The 27,844-nt window shown below is 38.1% G+C and overlaps 1 protein-coding gene across 5 annotated transcripts in view; it reads right to left on the bottom strand.

Moving 5' to 3' along the window:
• CDK14 (cyclin dependent kinase 14) overlaps positions 1-27,844 on the bottom strand; it is a 344,883-nt gene that overhangs the window by 36,300 nt on the left and 280,739 nt on the right. The window lies entirely within an intron of this gene.

Genomic DNA, 27,844 nt, shown 5'->3' with positions numbered 1-27,844 from the left:
GTGAGACTTTTTGAGAAATTCTGAAAATATATTTGTTAAGTTCTCCAAGACTAGAACTACAGACCTGATACACTTTTTAAATGCTGTTGCAGGAAGGCAGTCAGATGTGAAGGAATTTCAGTCCTTAAAAAAAAGAATGCTGAAACATTCATTGAGCATGGAACTGGTTTGTATTAGCATGTCCTAAAACTATTTAAATCAAACTGGATGCAGGTGCCAGTGAATCTAGTCTAGTCCTCATTTCAAAAGCAGCAGAAAAACAAGACATTGGTTTTGAACTGCAGTTTCAAGCATAGCACTTCAATTGTGGCTTTCAACAAAACACCCCAATGTCTATGCAATATCTTAACTTCTGTAATTTCCAGGGTTCCTGTCATGATTCTTGAGAGCTCTTCTATTCTTTAAGAACCAGGATACCTGAATTGGATTAATGGAAGTCTTTTCTTAAGCATCTTGGGCCCTCTTGCAGCTTGGTCTACTACCTCTAGAGTCCTTCTTGGGTTGTTTTCTAAATGTGTCTGGAGCTTGTGTGGACTGTCTGTTCCACATGAAAGTCCCACTTTCCCTAATGTCTAGAAGCTTGGCTGAAATGCCAATAAATCTTATTTCAAGGAATACATTTGAGCTGATGCATTTAGTTTACCTTCAAAAGCTTAAAAAGGAAAGCAATATTTGGAACATGCAGAGATTCACAACTGCTCAGTGATGAAACACCAGTGATAATATTCCCCAAATTTCAGATTTCCCTTCCTTCATGAGCACTTTTCAGGGGTATCCTTTTTAGGACCTCCTCCCAAAGCTCCTTCCAATGCTGAGGTTGCATTTGCCCCCACTGCCACCCACACTCCAGTTGTGGAAAGCAGGCTTGCAAGTTGGAATCTGCATCTGCCCAGATCCAGAATAGCTGGCCTAATTTCAAGCTAAGCCCAAATTACTGGATTTCCAGAGACTGGCATAAACAGCAGGGACGTCTGAGACAGGTAATAAAATTATGAGGATAGCAAAGTCTCTGGATGCATGTTTTTCTAGTAGTTATCTAATTGCTCAGAGGGTCATTGCTCATTTGAGAATAACTGCAGTTTAATTACAGAGAACTTTTCCTTTCTATCACTGGACCTCAGGACAGTATCTGAATGAGGTAAGTATCACACTTCTCCTAGGATTATGCTACAATTTCCCAGTAACAACACTACATTGTCTGGTTTCAAATTTGGCTTTGTAGGCAAAGCTGATGACACATTCTCCAGGGCAGGGCCTGAGCTTTTGTAATGGGGAATACCTTCATTAGAAGCTTAGCACTTCCAGAATCAAGCCCTAGAACATGAAGAGATTCTTTAGAAATGAATAAACTGAGAGCAGCTACCATATAACATATGGGGGGAAAAAACCATCTTTGCACACTGGACTACTGCCAGCACCAATGCACGCTGCAGGCAGAACACTGAAAACTAAGAAAGAGTAGCAAGAGTTACTGCTTCCCTGCTCTGGCTCAGTATAAGTCAGATCACAGTTATAAGATCACAACTCTACCAGCTCCAGCTTTGCTGGATCCTGCCATGCCAGGGCTGTAACTAGTTTCTTGTGAAGCTTAGAGACTGTGTATGGTGGGCAACACCACCCTCCACCTTCTGCACAGGCTCCAGATTTAGATTAGATCACTGGAAAAGAACATGATTTGATGCCACATTTCACTAATGGTTCTGGCTGGGGAAAACTAGAAGACACAGTACAATTGGAACCAGGGAACAGTATGGTAGTCTCAGTCTGTCTGCAGTGTTGAAATGTGCAACTGGCCTGGTTTGGGAAGGCAGCCTGCATGACAGACCCCCTGCTCACAGCAGTGCCAGAATGCACAGGGTGTTCTGAATCCTCAGCTCTGCCTGCTGAGGTGTTTCTCCTGAGTATGAAATCCTTACATGACACAACAAGTGTGGTGGTTAGGAACAGACGATGTTTGCATCTGAATCTGTAATTCTCCGAATGTGTATTGTCAATTCAAAAGTGGAGTCAACAGGTGAAGTCCCTTCCCCTGCCTCAGAGAGCTGTGGTGGAGTGCCAGCTTTCTCTTATGCTGAACACAGATATGCCACTTGTCAGAGGAGTGCTCTAATCATTGTGCACTTACTCTTCACAGTTAATTTTGTTTAAGATGAGACATCAAACAGACAACTCTCCTAAACTGGAGAAAGAGGAGAGCTTGTCTTTATCCACAGCAGAAAATCTACAATAAAAAAACCAGAAAATTTTAGTCTGTTGTGAACCAAACTTTTTATTTAAAAAAACATTGTTTCTTCAGAGTGGCTCTTGAAATGAAACATCAGTTGTTCACACATCAAAGACCCAAGGCAGGGCCCTCTACACAGTGTAGCCATTCAGTTCCCAGATAGCTTTGTATTCCATGTTTGCATTTTTAAAGATATATTTTAGAAAAATCCTTGCTTAGAATTTATACATTTCCCTCATCATACAAATCAAAGTTTTGCCTGGTGACTTGGCAGCTTTTTATGGCCTCTGGTCACAGCTTTGCTTATAAAATTGTAAATTGTTAAATGGAATATTTACAACTTGTGATTTCCCAAGAGCAAAATAGGGTTCTTTCATATCTCCTTAAAAATCAAACCGAAACAACAAACCCCAAACAAACAAGCAACAACAAACCCTGAAGACTGCCTTAAAAATGAACTTTTTTCACCACAGATCCGGGTACTTCTGGTTTTCATGACAAATCTACTAAATCTAATAGCTTTCTACAAGTAAGTTCATGATGTACTTGAAATATTAAGTGATCTACATGAAGTGACTCATTTCTATGTTTGTTACCTAGAGGAAACTTATGCTGCATACATTCTGTTTGTCCCAGAGCCCAAACAGGATAGACTGTTAATCCACCTTAAAAACAGCAGATGCCAACTTCAGAATGCAGTAGCTGTTGATGTTACAGTGGTTCTAGAAAAGCATACCAAAGCCTGTAATTTAAACATTAATCATACTCTCAAGACATGAGGCAGAGGAAGGTGATTAAATCCCAAATATTTTTCTTTATTTTAATTAGTGAAAGAATGTCCTGTCCTGTAAAAATACCAGTTCAATACATGTTCCTTTTGGCAGCATCAGCATCCTTCTCTAGGTACTTTTAATTTCTGTATAAATTATCACATCGGGTGGAGCTGTACTCCCGCAGAGTCTTTAGCATGCAAAGCACACTCAGAGTGCAGGTCTATTTATGTGGCAGCTGATGCAGCAGTATTATAAGAGTATTCCAGTTTTAAAATAAAAATGTGAGCTGACAACTGGAGATACTGTATTCTTTATGAGCTGAAACATGGAGGTATTTAAGATCATCAACAATAATACTCTTTCTGCTTCTCCCTCCACCACACATGCAGACACCACAGATACTGTTCATCCTCTCTGACAAAAAAAAGTACAGTCTTAACAGGTGATTTTCCCCACACCTTTTATTCCTGCCTTTGTTAGAGAAATCATTTTAAAAAGCCAACCAAACATTAGCAATACTATTTGCACTCAGATAATATCTACGTGCAACTTGTTGCTATAAATATTAATTAATTGGATCACCAGTACCCATAATGCAACTTTATTTTGACCTACATGCCCTATGAACTAGATATTTTTTGGATTCAATTTCCTTAAAACCAACTGTCAGCATCATGTGATGGAAGAGATGAAAAATGAAAATGAGCGTTCCTGCTGTGCAGGTGAGTGACCTGTGGGAGACAGCTCTGCCTGCTAGGATTTTTACACGTACCATCAGACACAGACCAATTGATTAGATCATCTTATACCTGCCACCAACTAGGCTCAAGAGACTAATTAGAGAGAGTACTGCCTGCGCAGGCACCCCATTGACACCTAATTTGCTCAGCCAAAGCCTTTGGGGAGAATGTATTATCTCTGCAGCTGCACTTCATGCATTTCTGATTTGAGGCATAAGCAAGGAGTACTTCTTCACTCTTTTGAGCAAACTGAGTATATAAGCCCTTAAGTGTTAAATACAAGCAGACAAATTAAATCTGGCCAGCTGCCATAAATCCTTTTTCCCCTTCAAATATATATGCACATATACATGCATACATGTTTTATTTTTTATCTATGTCTATGATATATGTGCACAAATGCAAACATACAAAAATGTGTATGTATGAGTGTGAATATGTGTAGAAAGGATGGGCATATAAAGGCATTTCTATAAATATAAGCTTTAAAATATGTAATTGTCACACTGTATAGTGTGACTTCCTTCACATGGAAGTTTTACTTCTGTGAAATTTAAAAGAAATGCATTTGTTCTTATATATGAAAAATAAATGATCTGCAGTGTTGTTAGCTCAGGCTCAGAATTACCCTATGGACAAGGCTCAGTAGATTGATGCCTGTAAAGTTGCTCTGTGTATCTTCAGAGGTGCTAGTTCAAAGATTATCTCAGTATACAGCCTAGCTTTGTTGGAAGCTTTTCTTTGGTGGACTGTACCTTGTTTGTGGTTTCCTGAGGAATACTATTCACTAAGGCTAAATATAAGGTTTCTTAAATTGCTTTCTGCTGGGCTTTAGTTTTATCTAGTTATCCATGCCCCAAAATACACAGGAGAGGCAAGACTTACGGCTGCTATTAAAAATTTATTCAGGGAAAAAAAAAAAGTAGAAGAAGAAGAAAAAGAGACACACTAGAAAAACTAGGATTTTTTTTTGACAAACTGAGAAGGGTTTGAAGGAAATAATTTCAACTATAGGCTGGTTAGTGATTCCTGAACTCAGAAGCCTTGTAACACACAGGAACATAGTGAATTTGCATCACTCCTGAAACAGCACTGAAGCAAAGTATCTTCTTCCCTGTTATTTGTCTACAAAGCAACTTTCAGGAGCTGAATAAGGCTGAATTATTGCAGTTTAATTTCAGTTTCTGTCAAAGTCCATGTTGACAAGGTCAGTTTATAGTGTCAACTCAGGATCCTTCACCCCTGTAGCTAAAGCAGGAAAGAAGCTGTAGCAAAATATGTGCAAGTCAATTGTGTGGCCAAAATATGAGGTGTAATCTCCTTTGCAAAAGACACTATAAATGTGACTTCCAGTCTTGTTCATAGGATGGGGCATAACTCAATACAGAGAATATCCTCACCTTTCTCCCCTCACACAGGCCACATCTTCTCCAATTAATTTAATATTTCTTTGGCTATTTAATATCATTTAATGTTTAAATGACACCTCTAGATCATCTCGGCAATTGTTGGCTACTACTCTTTCACAGATGCAGCACTGTACAGGATACTGACACATTATAATTATAAGTGCCATGAGTACTTAGTAGTAAACCATATTTGACAAATAAGTACCACAGGATTAACTGGTTAACTTCTGTTTTCTTCTCTTGTGTCTTAGTTACTGCACTGGTATTCTAATACACAAGGGATTTCCCAGACTCTATCTAAAGTGATGCCATTTGCTGTATATTTTTCACAGTTCTAACATATAAATCATAACACAGATCCTTATGGACATATTGCTGTGTTACTAATTCCTCTCTCCACAAAGAATTTTTCACAGATTGACTTTGCCTCTAAGCAGAGCCCTGCAACTCTAAATAGATTTGTGTGTGGGAGTTGACTGCAATTTCAGGGTGGGTGCAAAGAGATGACCCTAAAAGAAGTGAGTGCTAGACAAGGACTGTAAGCTAGTAAGAAAATAAAAAACCAGAATAGTAATACAATTATAAACTAAATTATTTTATGAGCATACTTTGAATAAGTAACATAATCTTTGAAAGGTGAGATGTCTGTGGCACTGTGGATATGGGGCTGGAAAACAGAAACCAAGATTTTGGCTTTGCTGCTGAATGTGACTGTAGGCAAGTCATTTCATCCCACTGCAACCCTTTTTGTAACAATGGCCCTGGTTTATGTCCCAGCCTCTGGGTTTAGTGTCTCCAAAATTAGTGCCCTGTTTTAGCTGGAGCCACTAATATTTCAAATTATGTAAGTATAGCTAAATTTATCAAAAATGCAATATTAGAACAGTTGCAACATTGGTAGTACTTGAAACCTTTACTGCGAGTTTTCCAAATTGTACCTTTATGCACAGTATGAGTTCAAAATGAAAGTCCTGCATCACCTGACTTGGTGAATGTGCACCCAATAGTCCAGTGTGGGAGTTGAATCTGAAGAGGCAAGACTTACCCTTAAATTACACACCAGCTGCTAAGTAGCATATATGCATATCAATAATTGCAAACCAACCATGCATACTTTGCACACAGGTCTCTACAAAATATTATCATGAATTCCTTCATAGTATGTCTTGTGAGGAGAAAAAAAGGAATACAAGCCTGATCTTTACTGTAGTATATTTTATTCACAGTATTAATTTCCAAAGTTATTTGATAAGGTGATTGGTTTCACAGTTGATTTGTAGGTATACTTTTAACTTTTGAGTGGCTGTGGTAACTTCCAAATTAGTTTTCTACAAGTCTTTCAGAAAAAATCTTTCCTACCCTATCTGCCCACAGCTGAAGTTTTTTCTTTGAGTTGAGAACAAAGTCCACAAAGCCCTTCACAATTACCATTTGAATAAGGCTTCACATGAAAAGTGGCCAGGACTGAATCTACTACATGTCTTCTAGTATTTGAGAATAAAGCACAGCCCTCTGTGAGTGAGCTCTGGGAAAACTAGTACTTCAGATGAAGATACTACAAAAATAGCAGTGTTATTGAGCTTAATATAGTTTGCATGCAAAGCCATAGAAACCTTACTAAAAACAAAAACACAAATTGAGGGGTTTGGTACACATCAAGAATAGAAAAATATTAGTGCTAGTTGTTTGCAAGAATATACTTCTCAAACCTGACAAACATCCAAATCCCTACAACTTCCTCCAACCTTTTTCTATCTGATTAACGTGATGTGTCTAGATTGCTATGCTTCTCACCCTGATAACTTGCAAAAAAAATCTTCCAAAGAGGAATTGACTGAATGTGAATTGGAGAAATGCTGTCTTGCTGGATCTATAATGAGAGAACCTAAACCTAAAATTTTTGCCAGTGTTTGACACAATGAGATCCTTATCTCAGTGGTAGCACCAGCTCTCATCTCTGAAACAGATAAGTAAATGCTATGCCTGAACAAAATTTGTAGACACCTTAATTAAAATATCTGAAACCAAAAAAAAAGAAAAGAAAAGAAAGAAAAGCTTATCTGTTACAGTTGTATGTAACAGAACTGAGAGAGTAAATACCTGTTGGAAAATGATATAAAGGCATTAATGCCCTGGTTAACAGGTTTATTACTGGTTTGAAGCCATCTCTGGAGAAAAGGAGCTCCAGAGGCTGCTGAGAGATTTGCTCATTGCTAAACTCTCTTGCAGAGCTAAACAGTCAAGGGATGGGAGATTCAACTACAAGTAGCTGGGTGTGAGTAAGCTTAGCTGTGGTACCCTTCTACCATGTCTCACCTTTGTGGCAGAACCAGCTTAGGAAATTCCCACTGCTGCAAACCTATTTCCTTGTTCCTGCCCTGCCACTTGTGCCCCTGTCACTCATATTGTAAAATTTTCTGTAGAACTCTGTACACTGTATCACTAAAGGTATCAAAAGTGACATTTTTATGTGGAACTTCAAAATGAGATGATCCAGTTAATGCCAAACTTCCAACTAGCTTCATCACAGCTAATGGGATTGAAAACTGGTGAGGGAGCAAGAAGGAACTGCCTGGATAGAGCTAGACAGAAATTTATCACACTGTTCTGGTTTGCAAAGACAAAATGATGGAATAACATCCTTACTTTTAATCAGCAGCATTCCCCAGTGCATTACAAGAACAAAGCTTCATTCTAAAATCTGAAGCCACCTCCCATCTCACAAATGACTAATTATTTTCAGGTATCTGGAAACACTGTGAAATCTGCCTTAGCCAGGCACTTAGAGGAGCAGACAGAAGTTGTCACATAATGACCTACTAATTAAAAAGGAAGAAAACCATACTCAAAAGCTCTGGGAATACCCGTAAGATGGCCTAATAAGGATAATCTCCGGTACATGTTTCAAGGGAGCAGCAAACAAGAGATGGCTGAGAGCCCATGCCTCTGACTGGAAGATCTTTGATTTTTTTTGGTTGGTTTTATTTTTTTTAGCAGCAAAAATATGTTGGCCTGCCAACATATCAAGGAGATGTTTAACAGTTTGTGAAGCTTCAAGTCATATTTAACCAGAATTCAGAGAATTCAGACAGGATAGAAAAGCATCTGATTCTTTATAGGTCACTATCTGGCTTTGAAGGAAGAATATAACCCTAGAGTTCAGGGACAGCAGATCAACTGTGCCCTCCAAATGCCACAAATGAAAGTTATTGACTGCCAGTGTCAGGAATGATGGTAGCTGCTCTTAATAGTGCCATTTATCAGCTCAAACTTAAGCCTATTTATTCATTTATTTATTTATTTATTTATTTATTTATTTATTTATTTATTTATTTATTTATTTATTATTTATATTATCTGCAACACAACAGCTGACCAACTCAGAACCCAAATTAGATTATGTGTTTGACCATCTCCTTCCACTCCTCCTCATCTAACATAACAAGATGTGCATCTCTTCAGAGAACTTAATCAGAAATTTATTCTTGCTTTTCCCTGCCATGGAAAATGCTTTTATCCCCAAAGCAAAGTCTGCTGGACAAAATGACACGTGAAAGATGAAATACTTGCCAGATGACTCATTAGCATTTACTTCCTCCCAAAAATTAAACCCTGCCTCATTGAAAAAATAAAGTATCTGCAGGTACTTCCAAACAGGGCATTTTGTATACATGTGATTGTTAATATTATTAGTCAAGTTGCTTCTTGAAAGCTAAGTAGTCTTGGAGCAAATTTAATGCTGCTGGTTTAATCAGTGCAGAGTAGATGTGGGATAATCTAGAGATGGGTGTGGACCATTTTGCTCTAACAAAGATTCCTTGGAATTTAAAAATGCCTCTGCAAGGGATCACAACACTATAAACTACCTCAGACCCCACAGATAAATGCTAAGCATTAAGAGAACAATGTGCAAATGTTTATCACTACCACAATCATTCTAGTAGCCTGCAAGTACCTACAGGTAGCTTGGAATTAAGTTACATCTTTTCTTTTTTTTTTTTTTTGAGAAGACAGGGTGAGTGTTCAGGTGCAGAAGGAAGAAAAAAAAAGAGGGATAGGTAAACAAAAGGACAAAAAGATCCATTTCTCACCTGCATTTTTATTTCCATTTGTGTTCTTCCTAGAAAGTACTTTTCAAACCAGCAAAGAATTTTTAATCTGGAATGTGGAGTTATGAATGCCTTTATTTTTAGCTTGACAGAACAGATATTATTGCAGCTGCATTCGGGATAGTAAAGATCCTTCTAGTTAAACACCATCTGGTTATGCATTCTGTTTGCTGCTGTGAGTTTTGAGAGATGAGCATCATGGCAAAGTGGTCATGTCAATTAAAATACATTTTTCTAGGACAGCACTGCAACACTTGAGCACATATAAATTAGGCAGAAAGCAGACTTCACATGCTGAAGCAGAAGGATCTTTCCCATTATTGTAGTATAGTATATTATATTAACAGCAAGTTTAAGTAATAGATGTATTTAAATTTTGGAATACATTTCAAAATATGATTATGTCCTAAGCTCTTGATCTGTGTGTCCACCCATACCATGAATGCCATACAAAGGTATTTATTGACAGAGATATCAGGAAGTCTCTGCAGTGGACATTTTCAAGCCTCACTTGTTACCCAACCTAAGAGTTCTTGAAACTAGAATGGAACAGAGGAGAAAAAAATCCCAGTTTAGGAAATGCAATGGTGTCTTTATGAGATATTGCTTGTCTTCATGCCCATTCCCTAGAGGATGTGCTGATACTTGCTGAATACTGTGCTATGCAGTCCTTTCACCTAAACAGGTCCCACTTGGGATTTCTGCTGAAAATCTGTGACATTAGAAATAGTTACTGGCAGCTTCAGGCCAGCTGCTTTCTTCCCTGCCAGTTCCATTTTTACATACAAAACCATACGGAGCACTGAAACAGAAATATTTCCCCAGTGCAGTCTCTGTGGCATTAAGTGGAAAAAATGTTCCAGAATTAGCACCTCTACAGAGCATCACTACAGCAATGAGGATATTCCATCTAGTACATAAGGAGATCACAAAGCAGCTCAGTGATTTTATTTCTCAGAGTTCCTACTCTGGTTGGGGTAAGAACCTTTTCCCCTATGTATGACTAAGATGTTCAGATATTTTACATGGTTTGGGAAATCTAGCATGAGGTTCCTCTCAGACACAACTTTTAGAAACCGAGCAGGATCTACAGTCTTTGAACTTTCAGATATTACAGGGAGAGGCTTCTCCCTTCCCTTTTGTTTTTTAAAAGACTTAAGCATGTTTTTAAAAACCAGTCTCGCACACAAGAGAGGCTTGTGGCAGAAACAGTAGATGTCAAATCAGGTGCAACATACTGTGCATTTTGTGGTATGCAAAGACAGGGATCATGGTAAGATGGAGCACTAAAGGCTTTTCTTACAAAAGTGCTATAAGCATTGGTTTTCTTGTAACTGCAAGAAATACTTAATCTTTTTTTTTGAAGCTCCATTATAAAAGTAAGGTTTTGCATAGCTCATTTAAATAGTTTAAATGACACAAGGTTAAGAACAGGAAAGCCTTTCACCAAAGGTGGTTAGTCCTTTTCAAAGATTTCATATTATTTGAAGCTTACTTTCACTGCATTCTTTTACCTTGGCTGCTTCCCAAGTGGGTATAAGTTAATTAAATAGGATTTTGACCCTTTAACCTTCCCTATAAACTGCATCTTTACCTAGCTCTATTTAAATAAATCAGATAAAAAACCAATCATAGCAGAATATATATTTTTACAGCTGCGGAAAAAACAAACATGTCTATTAAGCTTATTTGTAAGTACTTAGTCGTCAAAGCAACAGCCAAGACTCATGGATGATTTTAATTAAAATAAATCTGGGTGGGCACATAAATTCATTTATGATGTTTTTTTTCAAACTGAAACTTCTCTAGCATTACTGAACAGCACAGCACTACAGTAAGCTCTCGTTTGTTTGTGGCAACTGAAGCTCAATCCCCCTGATTAGCTTGCATTCCAGTTGAGTAATATAAAGTGTAAATTGTATCTACAAAAAATATCAAAGATATGAGGCTGAAAATTGTTACAGGAAAGAAGAGAAAGAAAGAAAGAGCAGAACAGATGGACAGATAACAATTATACAATGATACCCAGCACTTCTGGGTAGCTGACATGCTCTGGGTTTAAATGTCAAAAAGAGGTGAAATAGATGCACCAGGAGAATGCTGAAACACTCTCTGCAAACAGATAGTGTGGCTTTCTGCATCTCATTAGCCCTTTTCACCTTAAAGTACAGGCTTCTGATTATTAGACCCTTCCAAAAAGCCTTTTAAGTTAATCCAGAAACAAAATACAGTCTAAGTATGAAGAATGATAGCAGTTATGTATGGAGAAATGAGTAACTAGCTCACGTATAAAGAATGAACAAAGAACTAAGCTGCCTCTTTGTGCCTAAGTGATGTGCTCAGGTCTCTGCATAGGCAGTAACAAAGGCACTGCTACTGGATTGATCACATCTCTCACCCACAGTAGGGACTTCTAAAATTGAGTTCATCACAGAAATAAATCCTTCCAAAACACAGGTCTTTAGCTTGATACATTAATAGCAATACCACCTAACCACCCCACTGGTACATTATGTTCAAATTTTGCAGCCATTGGGTGATAAATACACACCTTTTCAAGGGTGCTACTTTTAGATCGTTGACTGGGACATATTTGCCCCTTTCCTGACATTTCTCTCAGCCCCTCCTTGCTGAATAAAGAACAGGAAGATGGCAACAACAATCACAGAATGTATAAAAAGCTCCCATTGCAGCATGAGCAGAGACAGGCACAAGTGGGGAGACAGACCTGTGCACCAACTCTCATCTTCCAAGGTGCAACTCATCTCATTTAAGTGGCTGGGGGTTTGTAATGGCATCATGCATCATGTTTTGTCCACCTTTGTCAAACTATTTTAGACCAGGGGTGTTACCATGCACAGGCTGTGATAACAAGGATTAACAGGAATAAGGTTTTCTGTTTCTCACATTGCACAGAAGAGGATCATACACTCCCAACAGCAAGATTTCTCTGCAAGATTTCTTCACTATCCCCAAAACAAAGCTATCTAAAGTAATATGTAGCAGTAGAGAGTGTCCAAAGGAAAAAAAAATCAAAAAATGCATAGGAAATTCTGGGAATTATAATAAATAGTTTAAAGGCATGTCAACAGCCTGTAACTTGCCCTTCTCAAACATTTTTATCCTGTCAAGTAATAACCGACAATAAGGGTACTGTAAACTCAGAAAGATACTTTCTTTGTGCTTTGAAAGGGCTTTGCATAGAGTTATTTTAATTATTTTCCTTCTATAGTAAGTAGAGGATGGAAAAGATTTCTGAAATAAGAAATGTTATTGTTAACTCACTAATCACAGCTGAGGGACTTAGGGGCAGTCTGGTTCCTGAAATATCTTTGAGCTTATTTTACAGAATTGACTTAGTTGGTGGTAGCCCTGTCACGTGGATTTCAATGCAAGGCACCAAAACTTCCTTTATGCAGAATTACAATAGACAACACTAGACACTGAAATCATATCCTGGGAAATTCTAGATCACTAATACTTGAAACAGGGATTTTTTATTAATTTAAATAAGTTAATTTTTCATTTGTAAATGCCTGTTTATGAGGTGATTGAGTTTTGAGTCAATGTGTAAATTACACACACTGTTATTTATTTTTCAAACATAAAATACATATCCCTGCTGTTTTGAGAAACTACTGACCCTTAAAAGTCAAAACAAGGGCTTGATTCCTCTCCTTTGATTCTGTGGGTGCCACAGATGAGAGGGTTATGAGCTTCCCTATTTTGCTTCTTGACATTCAACATGCTTATGGCTCGGGACTAACGGAGTAGCTGGGGGCAGCCCGAGTATCAACACACAGGAAGAGCTGCTAAGGGGACCTTGGAGAAATGCTGAGACCATGGCCAAGGAGCCCCGTGTGGCAGAGCAGTCCAGGAGGGGAGCCTGCAGCCAAAGCCAGGCAGTCACACAGCTACAAACTCTGAGGTTTCTCAGCAGAAGTTGCTATAATATGGAAATAGATTCTTACCCTCTAGGCCCATATGTCATCACACCAAGCTAAGCTGAAGCTGCCAACTAAAATGGGCAATTTCACATGAACTTGGCAGGGTGACTGCCAACACAGAGCTTGTTTTCCACTGGTGCCACCCACTCTGCTAATCCAATTCTGTCTCCTGACTTGTTTTTAAATAATAATGAACAGCAGATGGGAGGGGAAAATGTTGCTGGCTGTTAAGCCAGCATGCAAGTGAGGCTCTTTGCTTTTCACATATCTTGTGCAAACTGACTCTGAATGCAATGTCAAGTGATTAATAGTGGTTAAACGAGAAAGCCAGGATTTGCCATGTTCTCAGTCATTTAATCTTTGAACAGGACAGGCAGGCAAACAAAACAATCAGAAGAATAACATGTTCAAAGAGAAAGAACCAACTTCCATAACATTTAACTTTGATAAAGTTAGGGATGGACTCTTCTTCCCATCCTTACAAATATAATTTTGGTGGGTTTTTTTGGGCAGTGGCATAATATGGGGTCGCTAAGCACCAGAGCAATATTAAAAATGCCTTTCAAGTTAAACACACAGTAATCAGAACAGGCATTATTGAGCATAATTCCATGGCTGACTCCTTTTTGATAAGGAGAGAGGAAACAGGCTGAAGCACCAGGGTAGGGAATAGGGATGTGACTGTCAGGAAGAAGGGCAGAGGGAGGCACGGAGAGGCAGTGGGCAGGCAGCAGAGAGCAAACAGCCAGGAGGCTGCCTGTCTCTTCGGCAGCAGCAGGAGGACCTATTGTTCCTGGGTCACACAACATTATCTCCTGCCCAACAAACAGCAGGTAAGCTTGTTTGCACAATGCACTGTGTTTTCTCTCGTGTCAGCCTGACACAGAGGATAATCACCTCCTACTGCTGCCTACTGACCTCACACTGAGGGTTGAAAGGTAGGAATCCCACTGGTAACACATCTCACTGAAGGTGAAAGAAGGTATCAGTATGATTCCTTACACCAAAACCTCTTCCACTGTATCAGTTTCTGAAAATTCGGGAAGTTAAAACTCTTGAAAGGAGTTAAAATGCTTGTGCACTATATCTAATCCCTTGTACACCTGTAGTAGTCTTTAACACATGGTCATTTTCTTGTCCCCAGAGAACCTTTGCCACATTTGCTGCTCAAACTATATGCTGCTTTTGTAAGACAAAGAGGTTTATTGAAAATAAGACCCTTGATTCCTTTATTGTGGAAGAAGGAAGGTAAGCTGAATGGACAGACAAGAAAAAATAACTAAGTTTCAATAGCTGAATGCTTGGGAAGTCGCATTTGAGTCCTGCTTCTGCCATAGTCTCTACATGATGCTAGAAAACTACTATCAGAGCTCCTACAATACTAGAGAATTTTTTTCTTTTTTTTTTTTTTAACAGAAATTCACTTGGCAGCTCTGATTTTCTTTGTAATCCAAGATGGATCCTGGCTGGGGCTGCAGATATGCTGAGCATTCACTGCTCCAACTGAGGTCGATGCAGAATGAAATCCAATCTGAACATATTGAGCACTAAAGGATGCAAGGAGCTCTGAAAAATCAGGCAAGAATAATTGATTCATTTTTAACAATTGCCATTTTAATACCTGTACTTCAGCTCCTAGTGCATAAAATGGACACCTTCATACCGTGTCAGCTCGTGGGGGTACTGTGAAAGTGGCTTCATGATGCTGGCAAAGAACTAAGAGAGAGAAAAGCCACCATGGAAACGAATGATTCCATATCTGGTTCAGATTATGGATGCTATAGCCATAATGCACAGGATGAAACACTGAATGATGAAGATGAAAGGAAACATTAACTATCCATCTGTGTTCACAATCCATTATCCTACTGAAAAGTGATTTGAGGGCCCAAAGAAATAAGAGCATATGATCCTGACAAATGAAAACTGTAGATGAGTGCATAAACCACAGGTGGACGAAATTAAATATGAAACCTTAATTTTGGTATTTCCTAAGTACTGTTTGAATTTACCACTTTAATAAATTTTATGAAGCAGACTTTAGAAGCAGACAGTATTGCTAAGAACTGATGGTACATCTTCCCAGTTAGTCACATACAGGATGGAGAGATTCCTAATAAGAAACATGAGCTTGTCTCAAATTTACTATCGGTTTCTTTGCCTTTCAACTGAAATATTTTATCTGGTTTGATGTTGCAAGACTACAGTAACATAATTTGATACAGCCACCTTTGATAATACAGGTTAACAGATATTTCATTGTGTAAATGTTACAATCTCTGTTTTTCCACCTAATGTAGGGAGTTTAGCATATGCCTTCTAAAAACTGAAAGAATTTCATACAGGCATCTGTACTGGCCTGTTCTTTGTACTAATTAAATTAGTTTCCTGTTGAGTAAGTAAAGTACTGGCAGCCAGGAACAGTTGGGGAGACAGCTCAGAGTCTTAAGCACTGAACCATGAACTTTTCTGTTTACTACAACATTAAACAAGCAGACACTCTTGCTGACATTATGGGGAATGAAAGAGCATTCTGTAAAGATTGTTGTTTCGTTACTGTTCGTGAACTACTGATCTTCGTAAAGTGACATTTTTAAAGATACAAAAGGTATTTCATTTGATACAGTTAACTAAATAAACTCATTATTTGTTTTAAAAATACGTATGTCAAAGTTAAAGCTGAATTTGAACTTTAAATAGAAGGGGTCAAAACTCAGAAGGGAGAAATAAGTCAAAGTGCCACCCAATAACCCTGTGTCTCTGGTTCTGCACCTCCACTCTAATGATCACAAAGATGAAAACTTTATATGACACATAAATCTTCAGCCCAAGCACCTCACAAGGGACACTGACACCTTGAAGGAGTAGGGCAAGAGACATCATGTCTCTGATCTCCTATACTAGTGTCCTTCAGCATCTGCTGGAGAGTTTGCCATTTGTTTAAATAAAGCATAATGACAAAGAAGCACAAGCAGTATATGAATAGAAGATCTAAATAGCTGTTCTTACTTCAGTTCAATTTTTCCTTGTAATATAAGACCTTAAAATATTATAAATTGTTTACATTAAAATATACATGCTTACCACAGTACATATACACTGAGCCTTTGTGTGCACGTATTTAGCTCAAAGCTAATCTCTGAATAAAAGCCCTTTCTGAAAATAGAGATTTATAAAAAGAAATACTGATAAACTTTCAACTATAGGGACTCTAGTGGTCACTGCATAAACAGCATTGCAACACAAAACCTGTGTGATTTTGCGGATCACCCCATAAATCTTCCTTTGTCCCATGAGTTTAAGTTTTCAGCCAAGAAAAACAACATTCTTCATAAAATTAATGAAAACAAGCTGCTCTTTGCCTACAGAAAAAGATTTTTCTTAATTACATTTTTTGCTTTGAATCATATATCCTGTAGTTTGATTAAATTCCCTTAGAAGTCAACTAAAAATTAGAGCTTTGCAGCGTGAACCTCAAACGTGGTGTTTACTTGGAGAATATAAACCCACTGTGCCTTTGGAAGGTGATATTTAAAGCAAGAATAAGAGCAATATGCAAGACATTTTTTATTATTTTCATTATGTCACTGCATAAATTTATTTTCAGGGCTTAGAGTTTGCATGGAAATATGATCTGGCCAATGTATTTATTAGAAATAAATGGTCTGTGTAAATGAATGTAGATAAAGCAAGAATACTGGAATTCTGGTTAATCCCTTGAGGCAGTAAATCAGGATTTCTAAAGCACTTAATGCAAAATATCTGCATCAAGGGGTTAAATATATAAAATATGAAAAGTCAAAGACAAGAACTAGATTAAAAGGTTACATGGAGACAGTGTTGAAAAAACTGGAGCCTGCTGCTAAATAGATACCCAACAGGCATTTATTTAGGTTCACTGGCTGCAGAAGCCTCTGGCATACTCTAAATGAACTCATACAACAAACAAAAATCAAATTCTAGTGTCAGTCTTTGATCATTTTGTAGCACCATAGCAGAAAATTTCATAGAGAACCAAGCTATGTGGACATGATTAAGCTAATGCAACTAATTGCCCTAACTGAAAAATAAAAATGCCAGTTCTCTATACCCTTGCTGCATCCTCATTGCCTCAATACTTCAGATGAGCCCTGTATCCTTCCTGGCTGACTGTGCCTAATCCCCAGTAGGGACAGCAGACAGAGAAAAGACATCACTCATTAATTTAAGCACTAATTGAATCAGTTCCTATTCAGCTGAGAATCTCCCTCCGCTCCAGAGTGAAACCGGTCCCCAAACCTAAGTCTTTGCCAGACTTAAATCATAATTCAGACCGAAGAACAATTTTATTTTTCTCTGGCTCCCAATGCTTTCATACAAACAATACTTAAGACTTTTTATGTATGTACTACTAAATAAGATCTACTTAAAAAAACCCAGCCCCAAATCCTAACCACCCTAAGGAACAAAAAATGAATATATTGCTCATTCAAACAGCAGTGTTCCCCAAGGTTCTCTGTGCAGCAGATGTATTCCTAACATGACTGCAGCTACCACCCATGACCAGTAACTGTTGGCTCCAAAGCTCAGAGGTGCACTTTGTTTCAAGTTCTAAGGCAACAAGACATACCTTGAGATGTATATACATATATTTCTGCTTTTATGCACACACATGGATAAAACTGACCTTTTTTTTTTTTAACTACCATAGTCCTGACCCTTTGAGGGGCTCCATGCAAAGAGGCCAGTACCCACACAGAGCTTGTTTGAAGCCAATGTGGTTTCCCCAGTGGGAGACAGGAAGAGTTGGGAATTACTGAGTTAAATTTGTGTATTGGTATTTTCAACATAAATTAAATATTTGCAGCTAAAGCAATAAATACTGAAATCCTACTACACATTGATACCTTTTAGATCTCTGGGAAGGCAAGTGACCTTGCTCCTGCTTCTGTCATGCTAAACCTTAAAACTTTAAAGGAAATTTAGTCCAGATTGAGAGAAGGATTCCTAGTCCCCACCCTAGCACTCCAGAAACTTCATTTGCTTCAGTAGGTCTTAATCACATCCCTAAAGCTAAATATTTTTTCAGCTATTTTCCTAAATTGAGTTTTGTATGAACATCAGAATAAATAAACCTTTTATATGTATGACAAATTACAGTGCTCATCACTTTTGTTCAGCAAGGTCTTATCAAATACCGTTTCACAATTCAAGGAATGCATTCAAATTCCTATGAAGAGATCCAGAGGATTAGCTCTTGTACACGTCTTTTCCTGTTTGGGACAAGGCTGACAAAATCTGTTTGCTGAAGGCTGAAATTCTGAGCATGGTGAAAAGTACTTGTTAGACCTTTTAACCTATAATTGATAGCAAAAACTAGATGTTGTAAAATCTGAGCCTTGCTGAGCAAGCTTTAGGGCATTTTCTCACTTGCTATTTTGCCTCTTGATTATCATTCATGCACAGAAAGAAACTACTAGAAATGCCCAGGGAATGGCTAATAGTCTCAAAGCTACTATTTAAAAAGAAGATATTGATAGAATTAGCTAGCATATAAAAAATGTTTGAACTGTGATTTGTGCTTATTATGCACACAGTTTATTGGTAAAAATTGGCTAATATGATTAGCATACATTGGTCAAACTTGATTGTAAAATGGCATTCTTTTGACAAGCCAGTTCTACAGTGACACAAATACTAAATGAAGACAACATACAAGTACTTGCCTGGGAGAAGAATGTCTTGAAAATAAAGGACATTTTAGTAATTATTTTTATTCATTTCACAAAGCTGGTACCTTAACTCCCCTGGGTCTCTGAATGAGTGTGTGAATATCCAGGGAACATGCTATCACAGCATTGCTAATTCATCTGGATTTGACCTCTGAGGAACAGTTTGTGTCATCATGGAGCAAAAGCTCTGGTAAAACATTTGTCTAGATAAAAGACCTCAAGCAGTTAACCTGCGCAGCAGAGGCAATGCAGTGGGCACGGGGATAATGACCTCTACCCAAATGGGGAAGGTACATCAATGTAACACCACGACAGCAAGACAAAAGATGACGGCAGCTCAGCAGGAAAACATTAGCAGTGATATAATTCTTGGTACTGTATATGAAGAAATGCCTTAAGAGTACAATGTCAATCTGTTTTTACCTAATAATTATTTCAAGTTTTAATATTAAAAAAAGATTAAACATCACACCCAATTTTGTTCTTCACTTTTATTTTAAACTCTTGCTTTCATTCTGTTTTATTTTTTCCTAAATAAAAATCCTGATAGAAGTAAATACCCTGTGTGGGTAAAAACTACAATTCAGATTAAATAAACTTTCCTCATTTGATACATGAATTATTGGATGGATGTTTTTCTGACTTCAGGTAGTTATGACACTGTTCTTAAACATAAACCAGAAGAACTTGATGAGCCTTGTTTAGCAAGCCAAACCTGTCCTAACAGACAGATTAACTCACTTGTTATGCAGATTATTTACACTTATGATACCTTTCATTGTTTATACTGAAGTTTTCTTCTTTCTGTTTTTAAAAGGAGACACTGTGTCACATATCCATTATTTTTACCAGGCAGAATGCCTTGAATATTTAGCTACCACTCTTTTAGCACCACACCAAAAGTTCTGGGTTTAAACTATTTATTTTTAAAGGAGTAGCATGATCAGGCCTGCATGCTTATCTAAAGATCTTTGCTTTATGAGGGAGATTTTAGTCTGTGAGGTTTCCTCTACACATGGTAGGCAGCTGTCAGCAGCAGTGAGCAGGGCGAGGGGTCACTGCAGCTGCTCTGTGAAAGCACAGGGTTCCATCAACATCGCAAAAATCCTGCAGAGTGGGAGCTGGGAGACCACGGATTAGAGTACATTGGAGTGTGTCTGTAAGGTCACATCATGTCTGTCAAAGTGATATCAAACTGGTACACTGTACAATACATTTTACTGTGTTCTGTGTTCAAAGAAAATAAAAGGAGAATGGACATGTGTGTAGCAGACCATGGTTTAATACAGAATTTCACACTGTCCTTTTAAATAGATGGATTTACTAAGTTCACAAAGACCCGTCGAATATGTATACACAGTGGAGATGTGTTGATTTGAGAGAGAACTAGATTTCATTAATTCTTCAGGTCAGACATGAATGAGATCAAAATAATTCTTATTAATTAAATAGTAGAAAAGACTATTAAGAGAAACCAGATGTTCACATTTCCTGAATCCTACACACTAAGATACATAAATGTCTGTCCTTGTATACATATGTCAATAGTTTCCCATGAAATGTTTTTCTATATCTCCTCATGAAATTTCACTTTGGTGAAATCGGTTGCTGTATTTAAGATAACCCTAAAATAGGGATAGATAGGTAGCAAACACATAATTCTGATTTGTGAGTAGACTCAAATCTCTCCCAAATCTGCCTGTTTCAGAGGACAGTTACAGGATATTGAATGTCATATATATCATGTTGCATAGAATCCACAGAATCCAGAGATTTGTAATTCTCATTGTTAGGGTGCTTGAACCAAATGGAGAAAACTACACTTCCCAATAACAACAGCAACAACAACCACAACAAGTTACTGACCTGACATCTTGTGTTAGGAAACAAGGAAATGGGTAGGGCAACAGAGAATTTATTCTGGCTGAAATATGCAACAAAATGAGATGACCAAGACACTAAACAATGTCTCCTATTTCTAGCAATCTTGTTCAAGCTGAAAGCTAGCAGAGGTAAGGAGGCAACAAGGGTTTATCAAACTACATCTGTCTACAAAGTCAAATGGCCGATGACACTATAACAATTTTATGCTGTTTCAAAATTGTTTCCACAATTGTACAATTACTGGTAATCACTTTCAGCAGTAGAAAATAAGAAATGTAGGTGCAAAGAATAACAAAGGAGAAAGCATCCTGTTCGCAAACTGTACAGTTATGAAGTATGAGCTGCTGAAAGAAACTGAACGGTGAGATTCAGACTAAAGCATCCCAAATATCTGAACCAGCAGGACTCTGTGACCTTCAAGTTTCCTCTGAAAAGTTCTGAAGTCTTTCTGTTCATGGGGATCACTTCAAAAATTGCTGACCCTGGCAAAGATTGCAAAACTGTCAAAAAAAAAAGTTACCACCTTAAGCACAAGTAAATTACAAACCTCCCTTTCTCCTTACCATAAATACCAACACCCACTTGCACAGTAAGCCCTTTAATCTCTTCCTCACAAAACCCTTCATGCCTGGCATTCACTTACACATGCATTTGCAGTTATTTTTCACAGCCAATTACCATCCTGCCCTAACCCAGTCATTACCCAATCTTCCTGGACACACACATTCACTTGAAGGCATCCTCCTCCACTTCAGCTCTTCCCACACTGAAGCCCTCTCTTCTTAACCACTGGCCCAAATACACCTGAGCCGCTGAGAGGTTTCTGAGCCACCAGAGCTCAGCATGAATGGGCTTTGTCTCTTTGGATTTCTCCAGTTTTGTTTTATTTTAAGCAGAAAATCTTTGATGCAGGACCATTTCTTCCTGCTTTCCTGGGAAAGACTTCCCCTAACACTGGACAGGGAAGAGTTGCCAAGACTGAAGAATAAATGCCAATGAATACCCCTGGCAGTGCCAAGGTCTCTCCTCATCTTCACTGCTGCTGACCCGGGTCTGGTCCCCAGTTCTGGCCCTGCTGTCTCTGCAGTTTTCTACATCAATATTGCTGCCCAAGCACCAATCTCCTCCCTCCCACAAGTGGGAACACCAGGGCACCCACTGCCTTAAGTGATGTACTTATGATCGGAGAGGATCACAAGAGAGCTGCCTGTCTTAGTCTACCCGTCAAATAATGCTTCACCTGCTTTACAAATGGTTTCTCAGTCTTAAGTGAATTATCTTTGTGCATGTCTGAATAGATGAAAAAGATTAAGGGCAGTTGGTGGCAGACATATGAAAAAGTGGAAAGTTTCCCATGGCTTTCAGCCTTGTGATTGCTCTTCTGAGCCACAGTCTTGGGAAAAAAAAATTAATCTCCAAATGCGATCTTATTTTCTTGTAAGAATAGGACCACAGCTTTATGTTTGTAAAAAAATTTTAATCTTAAGGACTGATCTTTCAAAGGACATAAAAGTTCCTGATAAAATGGAAGGGGCAAAAAGTCATAGGAAAAACCTATCTGAAAAATAATTTTTCACTAGAATTATGAGAAATTCTGTCACCCCTTTCACTTTGAAATCCTATTTGCCATGTACTCTATTGCAATACCATGGTACAGTATGTATTTTCCTCCCATCAGTTCCTTTTTCTCACATTATTCACAGGTTAGAGATCAGTTTTCTACAGCTTGTAGAAAACTGATCTCCACAGCAGGAGCTGAGGAGAAGTGACACACAGACAGCCCTAAGTCTGCGTATCTGAATTCCCAACTTCCACAGCTTCTTCTGCAACATTACTGGGCACATGATAGATGACTCTTTCCCTTATTTTCTGTGGGGCATAACCACTTTTCCACTTGATAGGTCAACCAGCTAGAAAATCAATACATGCAGACCAGTGGGCCTCAAGAGTCATTCTGTAAGCATGATAATTACATCCAAAATGCTGTAATTAACAACACGCACCACTACAAGCTCCACCTTTCAAGTGACCAGAGTGATGATTCAGAGCACAGCCCTGTACGAAGCTCCCATTTTAGGCTACAGAACTGGAAAATTGAGAACTCTTCAATAATTCCATGTTAAAAGCATCTTGGTTATAATTATTAGGTTATGCTGGTAGCAGGATTTCATATATAATTACTGACCCATATTAGAGGAGTAGGGCAACCAGGAGCTAGCTTAGAGTAGTTAACTTGCAATTAGCTCATAATGATTTCATTACTTGGCACATTGTTTTCTTACACAAAGCTCCCATAATTTCTTTTCTAAAATTACAGAGAGAATTGCTGATTAGGAATCTCCACCTGAGCTGGGAATTTATGCACTTGTTTAATTTCAAAATAAATAAAACTAAATTATATACTTATGCACATATAGGCCAGGCCTACTGAGATCTTTAGAAGAAGCATATTCAGGCTTTCAAAACAGAGGTACAGACATTAACAAAATAATTTCCATCTGCAAAACAGTCTTTCCTTCCCTTTATAGTATTTGCAATAATTTAGGCAGGTAGCAGAATATTTTCACAGCAAACTTAATCTTTGTAATACATTGGAAAAGTTCTTTGTGCTTCTTATGTGTTTTTAACAAATGAATAGGTGTGGATTTGGAAAAATTCTACATGTATTGATTACACAAAGAAAAAGCTAAACTTTGATTCTATATTCTTTCTAAAAGTGTCGATCATATTTGCACATATGTACAAATCTTTTTGAAATATTACTGAACATTCCTAAACAAAAACAAAGAACCAGAGTCTTCATGTTTCCCTTCTTTTTTTGTTACCCTTTGCATTCTCATCTTCTGCTTCCCACGGGTTTCCCTACCTGCTCTTCTGATTTGGTAAGAAATCCTGCTGCATGTCTGGGAGAATTAAGAAGGAAAAGAAAGTTTTGCAGTGACAGAGCTGCTCTGCAGGCTGACAGCTTCAGACATGGCTTCTAAATAATTCAGTCTGGGACCAGACATGGCAATTCTGTACATGCAGAAATACCTCAGAGTCGAGGTCAAACACTTCACGTTGTCAAGAACAAGCAATTAGTAAGTGGAATTTCCACACTTTGAAACGGGCTCATCATCTGCTTTCAGCTATATGGGTAGGAAGTATTAGTATGGGTGGACTCAAGTTGCCATCCTTTAAAAACCCAGCAAATCACTCTCAACATTTGTGACTTTAGATTATTTGGGAGTTATTTAATTTTCTTCTGCATTAAAGTTGATGTTGCTTGGTCAGTACAGTGGTAAGTTCAGGGCTAGAGATGTTACCATCAGAAATAGGGATGGTTCTGTAATTTGCAAATGGCAAGGCAACCAAAAAGGTAGGTTATGCAAAGAAAGCAGTGCAATGCCATGTGACCAAATCTTTAATATTTACTCTTCACTTACACATATAATTAGCTTTTTTTCCTGAGTATACAAACAAAAGCATGTTTCTATTTTCACCCATACACTTTAGGGAGACTAAATTGTATAAATGCAATAGATTATCTGAAGGCTAAGTATATCCTCTAGGTGTGTGCACACACCTCTGCACACGAGTTTCACTCAAAGGAACTTACTCAGTTCCAGGAGAAGAGGATTTCTTAGCACAGTTCACTGTCCCTTTTGCACTGTTACAAAACAAGTGCTAATGACAGCAACAGGAATAATACTTCCAAAAAAAGAGACTGTTTAATTAAAGTCTATAGAATGCAAATTCATCATGCTATTCAACATGAAAGTTCTTTTCAGCTAGATAAAGGATTTTTTGAGGTATTGTCTTTTTTAATTATTTTTTTTCGAACAAGCTTAATGTCTTAGGTCTGGAAGCAATCAAACTGGATGTGACTGTGAAGTATACCTCTGAAAATGCTTGCAACATAACTCTGGCCTATTGCAATGTTGTTATTATAGTTCTGGTTTCTGCTGGAGCCATGGCCATGAAGCTGCACAGGAGTCATTGAAGAGAGTTCACAAAAATACTCGTTCCCCCACCATCCCTCAAGCAGCATGGATTAAATAACTGCTGCTCAGCTGCTGTCTTTTAAATAAAAATATTCTCTTCATTGTACGTTTAGCAGTGGCAGGTTGAAGAACATTTTGCCTTTGTTTTCTTTTTCACTCCCCAAGTCACGGATCACCAGGCAGGACCCCACTGAGAAAGGGTTAGGCATGTTTTACAAATTTTGCTTGTTTTCTTTTAGCACAGGAAAAAAGGTGCCCAGAGGAACTTCTTTTCTCTTGTTTAACATAGAAAAAAAAGCATCAGAAAACAGTAATTATTCAGATCAGACAGAAAAGATGCGAAATCATGCCAATGTTTCAAATGAAATTTCAGGTGTTTTCAGGGACATGCCCTATACCTATCATAAGTGTGAAACTTGGTACTGTAGGTTAATGCTACTATCCTAAATATTTTTATAAATTATCCACAAATGGCTTTATTCTCAAAAACATGGTTTTTTTCCTACAGAATTGGAAGTACTGGGGAAAAGCTTAGCCCAGAGTTTTAAGTGGGTCAGAGGAAGACAAAAAATAGAAACAGATTGGTTTGGTAGAGGATGTGAGAATGGTTATGTGATCTAAAAATCTCCAGATTCAATCCTTGGTAGTTTCTACACCAAAGATTTCTTGTGAGGCAGACTGAAAACACAGTATTATGTATTTGTGCTCTCCTCTGCTCCTTTCCCTACCACTTGCCAATGGCAACTGTCAGGGACAAAACATTCGTCTTGATGGACTTTTAGTCTGCCTTGATATGGATGTTTTCAGGTTTGTAGGAACCTTGAAAAGTCCAGTTTGGGAGACACCTAACCCTAATATCCTGGGAGTACTCAGAATAATCTACCTGCCCTGTGAGCTCACTCAGCTGTTTTTTGAGAAATGTAGTTCTTAAGCCTAGAACATTATTTTAAAGTTGTAGTGTAGTTACCTACATGTACTTTTACATTAAATTTCATGTTTAATTGTATGCATTTTCCTATGAATCCTTAATTTTGATACTTTTGGAGCTGGAGTTCATGAACACGTTGACAATAACGACTAATCAATATCTAATCCTGGGATTTGATTCAACATCCATTCGTGTCCTAAAAATTGCATTTTTTGGCAGTAAAACACAATACTTTATGAAAAGAATGTGCATTTACCACAGTAGATAAAAATCTTACAGCACTATACAAACAAGGAAAACTGTTCTGGTCATCTGTGACAGCCTCTAAATCCATCATCAGAAAGAAAAATATCTGTCAATAGTAATTGAACATTTTTCAGTAGTGTGTTACAAATCTCAGGTGCCTGGTTATTACCTTTGACTATCACAGATGCTATAAAGTGCTTTCATTGTTTATCCAGCTGGCTGATGGTTTCCGTTGTAGGTTGGTGACTCAAACTGCACCCACAGCACCTCCCCAGCCAGGGGTGCTGGAAGAGCACCACATGCAGAGATGTCTGCATGCTTACCCATGCTCAGGAATGTGAAATATTGAAAACTGAAGACAGAGTCAAGACTTGGAAGCAATGTACAAAGCTTAAGTCAATTCTTCTACTTATATGGCAAAGCTGAGAAAGCAGCTTTTTATACATATTTCCTCCCATTATACCTCCTCTCCTCCCACACCAAGAAATACTCTCACTTATGAGGACACTAGGATGACAGCGCTTGAGGCAAATGTTCCTATATATGGAAGAGTCTGAGTTAAAGATAGCTCTAGATGACAGACCATGTTATATTCTCATCATGCTCATGTTCCTCACAGTTACTGTAGCAGAGATTAAATGATGAAGGAAGATCCCCCTGTTTAATTCCAGATGCTTCACAATGGGAAAAAAATTCTTGAAAAACTGAGTCCTAAATTCCTATTTATTTCCTCTTGTGATATCATCCATAATGTTAGTCTACATCTTTCAGTGAACCTGACACCTGAGCAAGCATTTATGTTTTCAGTTAACAGCAATGTAAAGGTGCCAGATAATATTTGTCAAAAAATGGTGCTGTTTTTCATTTGAGAGGACAATCTCCATAGCCAAACGACCTGCAAGATCAGTGTTGCACTGTAACCATAATTCAAACCACAAGCCTAAATATGTGGTTTCTATTGCCAACATATAAGGTTTGCTGAATATTTAATGAAGTGTTCACAGACTTTAACACCATATGCAGGCATTTTCCTTAAATGGATAAGGACATTGATAAGAAATGTAATTGCCATTTTTGTCAGTCCTGAGGTATGTGTGTAAATGTTTATCATCTTTACAATCTGGTTCTACACAAACAGGTTTTATCCATATATTTTGTAATTTTTCAATTGCATGTATTTGCTACAATAAATATTTCTATCACATGCCTTTTTCTGGTTTTAAGTTAAAACTTTATCACCTCCTATATGTGAAATCTTTCATGCTGAATTCCTGTGCCACTTAAAGACATAATGAAGACTTCTCTCCCCAAGATATTTTTTAACCTGAAAACTTCTAATAACTGAATAGTAAGCCAAATAAAAGAGGACTGAGCCTGTATAACCAGAGTTATACAAGACTGCTCTCACTCTGAGTGACAAACATAGAAACTGGCACAACTGAGGATCACACTGCTCTAGAGACAAGAGCCTCCTCCTACTTTCCACCGTGTGGGAAATGAAGAATGGCTGGTTGGTCCACATAGCTGCAAACCCATAATTTCTCCTCACCTCCCACCTAACACCCAATCTGCCTCCAAGGCTCTGTAGGTGATCCCATGTAGGACAGATCCTTGGTGTACAGGCAGATAACATTTGGCACGAACTCCTCTGCCTGAGGATTTGACTCCTTCTCCGAGTTCAACAGCAGCAAGATCACTCTCTCCACCATACACTTATGAGGCTGGTAAAGCTTTCTCTGTGAAGATGCCTGCCCTGTGCTCTACCCATGACACTGGCTTCAGCAGTACTGCCATTCATGGCAATGCTGAATGAAACCTGCTTTCATTCACGTTTCTGTCTGAGCAGGAAGAGAGGTTCAGGCTCCATCAGGGGCTTCAGGGCAGCTCCAG

Source organism: Molothrus aeneus, chromosome 1 (assembly GCF_037042795.1).
Source record: "Molothrus aeneus isolate 106 chromosome 1, BPBGC_Maene_1.0, whole genome shotgun sequence".
In the NCBI taxonomy this organism is placed as follows: domain Eukaryota; kingdom Metazoa; phylum Chordata; class Aves; order Passeriformes; family Icteridae; genus Molothrus; species Molothrus aeneus.
This window is presented reverse-complemented; position numbering and strand designations above follow the sequence as displayed.